Here is a 6,274-nt window from a genome sequence, read left to right on the forward strand (position 1 = left end):
CTTTGACAAGACTACATTCTCCACTCGGGTGTTGAATGAGTACCCAGTAGGATGCGAACATGAATATGTTGTATTAGATTGGCATGTGTGCACTGGTTAAAAAAAAGTTGCCTGGCCATGTTGCTCCCCAGGGAGTGGAGACGGTGCATTTCGCGTGTGGAATAATGATGTATGTATCCAAGGACAAGGATAATAACTGCAAATAAATTGCTTAGATATATACGCAATTATTGGGCTCTATTTACAGGTATATAGCTATTATGGTGGTATTTCATAAGACGAAGACAAAAGTAACAATATCACGTGTGTATGCGGATGCGTAGGGCATGTAGGGTATATTGGAGTAGAGAGATATGTGATTGCTCTGTTGGTTGTGGCCGTCCCGGGAGATCTAGGAGAAAATTAATTGTTCCACGGAGGGAAACGTCTTACTTCTCCTCACAGGTACACAGAGAGCATCGAGAAGATGAAAATAGAGAATTTGAAATCAAGGGGGGTGATGGGAAAGAGAGAGGTACACGGTACCTGCCGTCCCCCCCCCCCCCCACCCGATGTTTTCTAATGAAAAGTGTTCAAAAACGTAAAAATATCATATTTTGTTTTATTTATTCATTCATCCATTTTTCGTTTATTTTATTTTATCACTTCATTTGTTTTGAGGGGGTCAGCCCCTCCCCCACACACATCAAAGCCGTTCCACATTAGAAGTAGCAGAAGAAAACTCATGAAATAGGGAGTGAGTGTTCATAATTTGTATGCGGCGCAGTCAGTCGATCACAATGGCAGTTATAGTAAAATCACAGGTCCTTAGAATTGAGATAATTATGCATTTTTATGCTAATTAATGCATATCCCTCCTTCGCGACAGTGTCATCCTGTGCCCCCCCCCCCCCCCCTCTCCCGACACTGAAAGGTGAATGAAAATTAGTAGCATGGAAAAGGTACGCTATTTAGCTGTGATTTGTACTGGAACGCATGCAGACAGCGTGGCGCCGAAATTAGGTTAAAGCGACATTCTCATTTAGAAAGATTCAATTTCGGGGGGAATTTCGAAGACATTGAAAAGTCTCTCATAGCAAGATATGTAAAATTTAGAAAAACAGAAAAGTGAATAAAAATCGCAAGATTATTTTTGTAAAGTTGAATGGTAGTATTCGTAGGCCTAATTGTTACCTCAGAACATGGAGCTACTAACATGCTCAGAAGAAGTATATGTGTTTTTGGCTGAGTGGATAAGTCTCCAGACTTTGAACCATAAGGTCCGGGGTTCAGATCCTACCGCAGCACTCGCGTCCTTTTGCAAGGGATTTATCTACATTTGCCACTCTCTACCCAGGTGTAGTTAGTGGGTACCCCGGTAGAAAGGAATTCATTGAATGCTTGAGAGCCCACTCAGGATATAATGTTGGATGTTAACATAATTAGTAAAAACATATACTAAGAGATTATGAATATCATTATTGTATAGCAGTTGTTGGTGAATGGGCGATTCTACCTTTAATGTTCTTAATGATTGCACGGTGGTAGTGTTGCCATATAAGGGAATTATAACCAGTGGTGCCTGTTGCTGTTGTTGAATAGGTGATTCTACCTTTAAAGTTTGTAGCAGTTGCAAGGTGTTGTTGTTGATGCAATGTAAGGGGATTTTGTAGCTGTTATTGAATGGGTGATTCTACCTTTGAAGTTCTTAGTGGTTGCATGGTGGTGTTGTTGAAAGGGTGATTCTACCTTTAAAGTTCTTAGTGGTTGCATGGTGGTGTTGTTGAAAGGGTGATTCTACCTTTAAAGTTCTTAGTGGTTGCATGGTGCTGTCGTTGAGTGGGTGATTCTACCTTTAAAGTTCTTAGTGGTTGTATGGTGCTGTTGTTGAGTGGGTGATTCTACCTTTGAAGTTCTTAGTGGTTGCATGGTGGTGTTGTTGAAAGGGTGATTCTACCTTTAAAGTTCTTAGTGGTTGCATGTTGCTGTCGTTGAGTGGGTGATTCTACCTTTAAAGTTCTTAGTGGTTGTATGGTGCTGTTGTTGAGTGGGTGATTCTACCTTTAAAGTTCTTAGTGGTTGTATGGTGCTGTTGTTGAGTGGGTGATTCTACCTTTAAAGTTCTTAGTGGTTGCATGGTGGTGTTGTTGAGTGGGTGATTCTACCTTTGAAGTTCTTAGTGGTTGCATGGTGGTGTTGTTGAAAGGGTGATTCTACCTTTAAAGTTCTTAGTGGTTGCATGGTGCTGTCGTTGAGTGGGTGATTCTACCTTTAAAGTTCTTAGTGGTTGTATGGTGCTGTTGTTGAGTGGGTGATTCTACCTTTAAAGTTCTTAGTGGTTGTATGGTGCTGTCGTTGAGTGGGTGATTCTACCTTTAAAGTTCTTAGTGGTTGTATGGTGCTGTTGTTGAGTGGGTGATTCTACCTTTAAAGTTCTTAGTGGTTGCATGGTGGTGTTGTTGAGTGGGTGATTGTACCTTTAAAGTTCTTAGTGGTTGCATGGTGGTGTTGTTGAATAGGTGATTCTACCTTTAAAGTTCTTAGTGGTTGTATGGTGGTGTTGTTGCCATGGAAGGAAGATGTGGATTAGTTTCGGGATATTGATCAGAGGTGATGAAAGCTAGATGTGTCGGTATTACTGTCCTCTCTGTATACTCCCTGTATCTCTCCCCATCTCTCCCCCTCCCTCTCCGTCTCTCTCTCTCTTTCTTTTTATTTCTCTGTCTCTCTCATTTGTTTATTTCTATCTTCCCCCACTCGTTCAACTTCTTTCTTTCTTTCTTTTTCTTTTTTTTTCTTTCTTTCTTACTCTTTTTTTTCTTTCTTTCTTCCTTAATTCCTTCCTTCCTTTCTTTCTCCTTTTTCTTTCTTTTTATTTCTTTCTTTCTATCTAGCCTTCTTACTTTCTCCCCCCCCCCCTCTCTCTCTCTCTTTCTATCTCCCTCTCTCCCCTATTTCTCTGTATGTTTCTCGCTCGGATGACGTGGGAATTGAGGGGTGTCCCCTCTTATTATTATTATTTGGGGGGGGGGGGGCGGGTACTCCTCGAATTTTAAAGCCCATTTTTCCATTTCAAGCCAATATTACTAATTAATACCAATCACTTAAAGTATGCATAGACCAAGACTTCCGCATTTAATGTCAGAATGACAATTTTTGCATCTAATGCATTGCGATTTTTTTTTAGATCGCTCGCCTTGCTCACTCGCATAGCATCAATTATCTCGAAACAGATTTGAGGCGGTCACCTTTGGTGCCCCCCCCCCATCATAAAATAAATTCTGCTCTTATATTATCGACAAGTCACCAGCCGCGTGCGGAGATTGAAACCCTGAAAATGATATATCTATCTTCGAAAGAAGATAAGAAATTAACAACTTCCCTATAGTATATCATGAAAATTGTTTTCTATTTCTTGTAAAATAAACCGGTTTTCGTCAATTAACCCTAATTTCGCACACCGGAAGTTTGGGGAAAACATACAGTTTAAATGAAGGTGATGTTCACGGAATCATGATTATAAAGACACAAATCAAAATAACAAATGAATATCTGCTAATCAGCTTTCTCTTACGTACCGCCGCGATTTAGTAAATATTTATGTTCCGCGTTCCTGCGTTTTCCGTTCAGGTTTTAAAAATCATAACCTTATCATTAATTTCTTAAAAACTGTGTCTGCATACACTTATCTGTTTTTGTTTATGTTGTTTGTGCTTCTATTCTCAAAAGCAAAGTATTTGTAAAAGATCATCCCCCACTTATTTCTTATCTTGGAATTTATAATTGGAGTCACTTTCGACACACCTGGTATTCAATTTTAGGTCTAACCACAGAAATGAAAATGTAAATATTTACGTACCATCGCGTCCGCCCAAGTTCTGTGTAAATCCGTTGTACTTTTAGAAATATGTGAATATCAATGAATTAATGATTTTTGACAAGATCATTTGCTTTAACGTATAATATAAGGTCTTTGTTCGTTAATTATATTAACAAGGCGTCGGGACGCGTTTTCTGAAAAGTAAAAAGGTCACCGGCACTTATCGGATCCACTTACCCATCGATATTTTTTTTGGGGGTGGGGCAAGGCACGTGCCCCTGTGCCCCACCCTTGAACTATGGAGCAGAAAATTGTTCCATATTTGTGCATAGGGCCTATAGGCCTACAGTACAGTCAATAAGAAAAACGGATTTTGTTGGCGAAGAATGACGAAATTAAGGCACCAAATATATAAAAAGATAGGAAAGTGGGGACACCCTCCTTCCTACTTTCATCAAAGAGGGCCCTTACAATTCATTGTGTGGCTTTATTTCTTTTATTTAATAATCTGTGACTTTCTTTCTCATATTGCGAAGTCTCTTCATTAGCCATAATTATGAATAGGCTAACATCAGATAGACCTATATTAACCTGGACGTATTCCTTTTCTGACACTTTCTTTTCCCAACCACTCTGCCCCCCCCCCCCCCCCCCTTCTCCCCCTTCGCTTTTGATATCCCCGGTTGATATCACTCTCCTAACTTTACCAATCATCGATCACGAAATTAAAGAGTTAATTAAAGAGTAGAGTGAGATAAGAGTGCGATCCTTGGTTTAAATCAATTATTTCTGAGCGGGACCTTTTGAAATGCCATAAACGAGCCTGGATGTAATTGGTTAATTGCTCAGATAAATAACATAAGCCCATTATCTCATTTTACAACAGTTCGTTATATTTTTTTCCGCTCCTCCCCTTGTCCACTCTCCCGTCAGTCTACGCGTAAGTGCCCCCAAGCTACAGGCGCGGCGTTTGCCGTTTCGGGGCATGCGCCCCTAATTCTCCAGCTCCGTAATTGGCTCGTCGAAAAAAAAAGCGTTGAAAACAAAATTACTCCGCCTACCTTAATTGAAGACACGCGTGTGGAAAATTAATGGTTACACCCCTGACGCGATTTCATTGACGGGACCACGTTGTGGATGGCGGATGATGCATATTAATGGACTTCCAGCCAATATTGTTTATTAACTGACAGTGATTGTAAACTTATTTATTGCATTATGACAATAATTTTGACGGCATGGGTGTGAATGGATTGCTAGAATATTACTTAATAATTGTAATTTATTAGATAATTAAATATATTTCTAAGTAATGTTTTTTCTGCAATATTCAATTGTAATTTCGATACACAACTCGTTATCGCTTGCAATTATGTATTAAGGTGAAAGCAAATCGAAATAAGTCAGTGGCGTAGTGAGCCCAACATTTTTAGGGGGACGTAGTGTATTGGGCAAAATGTATTAAACAGTTGCGAGCGAAGCGAGCGAGAAAAAATGTCAACACTTTTATTACAAAAGTCAAACTTTGTGATAGATTTTGACATAATATTCAGATATGATATCATATTTAACACTTTTCTTTCTCTTTATTTTTTTCTTGGTCGTGAAAATTTTAGAGGGGGAAGAGCCCCCCCCCCCCCCCCATCTGTACGCCACTGAAAAATGAGGGCAAAGGAAGAATAAATAAAACAAACCCTTGCTTCACCGAGGTCCATAAATCACCTGGAGAAATAGCAGTAATGGAGCGAGCTTTCAACATAAAAATGTAATTCATTTATAACCTTATAATTATCAAACCCTTTATCTCTTATAAGAAGGTTACCCCCAAATTCTGAACTCTAGCCTCCTTCTGACTATTTAAAATGACTTCGAAAATGGTAGTAGTACGACCGTCATCAGAACATAAATTATACCCACATCAGTCTGTACCTATAGGCCTATATGCTACGCTAGAGATAGGATTTCGATCACATGTTTCTTCCTTTCGTAGTTTCCATGGCAACCATTCTCCTCTCTATAGCTATTGCTATAACCGCGCTTCTACTTCACCTAATAAATCTACCCCTCCCATCAATTTAGGGGTGAAACGGGATGAAGACCAAATCACCCCCAAATCGTATCACCTTAAGCCCATAAAGCGAAGACAACATAGGCGCGTAAATTCCTGTTGATTTTAGTCAATTATTGAATTTAGAAAAGTGGATTTGGTCGGCTGCGTGCTACTCGGAGCGACCAACGACCGCGTGAATTGATAAAAAGGAGAGAGGGAGGCTCAATTGCAAATTGGAACGAATTTGATAAGCCCCCGTAATTGTATTGTCATTATTTTCTTAGCCCCTAAACCTCGTTGATTGGTTAAATGCTCTGCGCGAAAGTCGGACAAATCCAATAAGAGAATGGGCTCACTATCTCTGTTCTGTCTTCACTGTTTCTGTATTCTGATGGAGATGGATAAATTGAGAACAATCTGTCATG

The sequence above is a fragment of the Lytechinus pictus genome, chromosome 9, assembly GCF_037042905.1.
Source record: "Lytechinus pictus isolate F3 Inbred chromosome 9, Lp3.0, whole genome shotgun sequence".
NCBI lineage: Eukaryota > Metazoa > Echinodermata > Echinoidea > Temnopleuroida > Toxopneustidae > Lytechinus > Lytechinus pictus.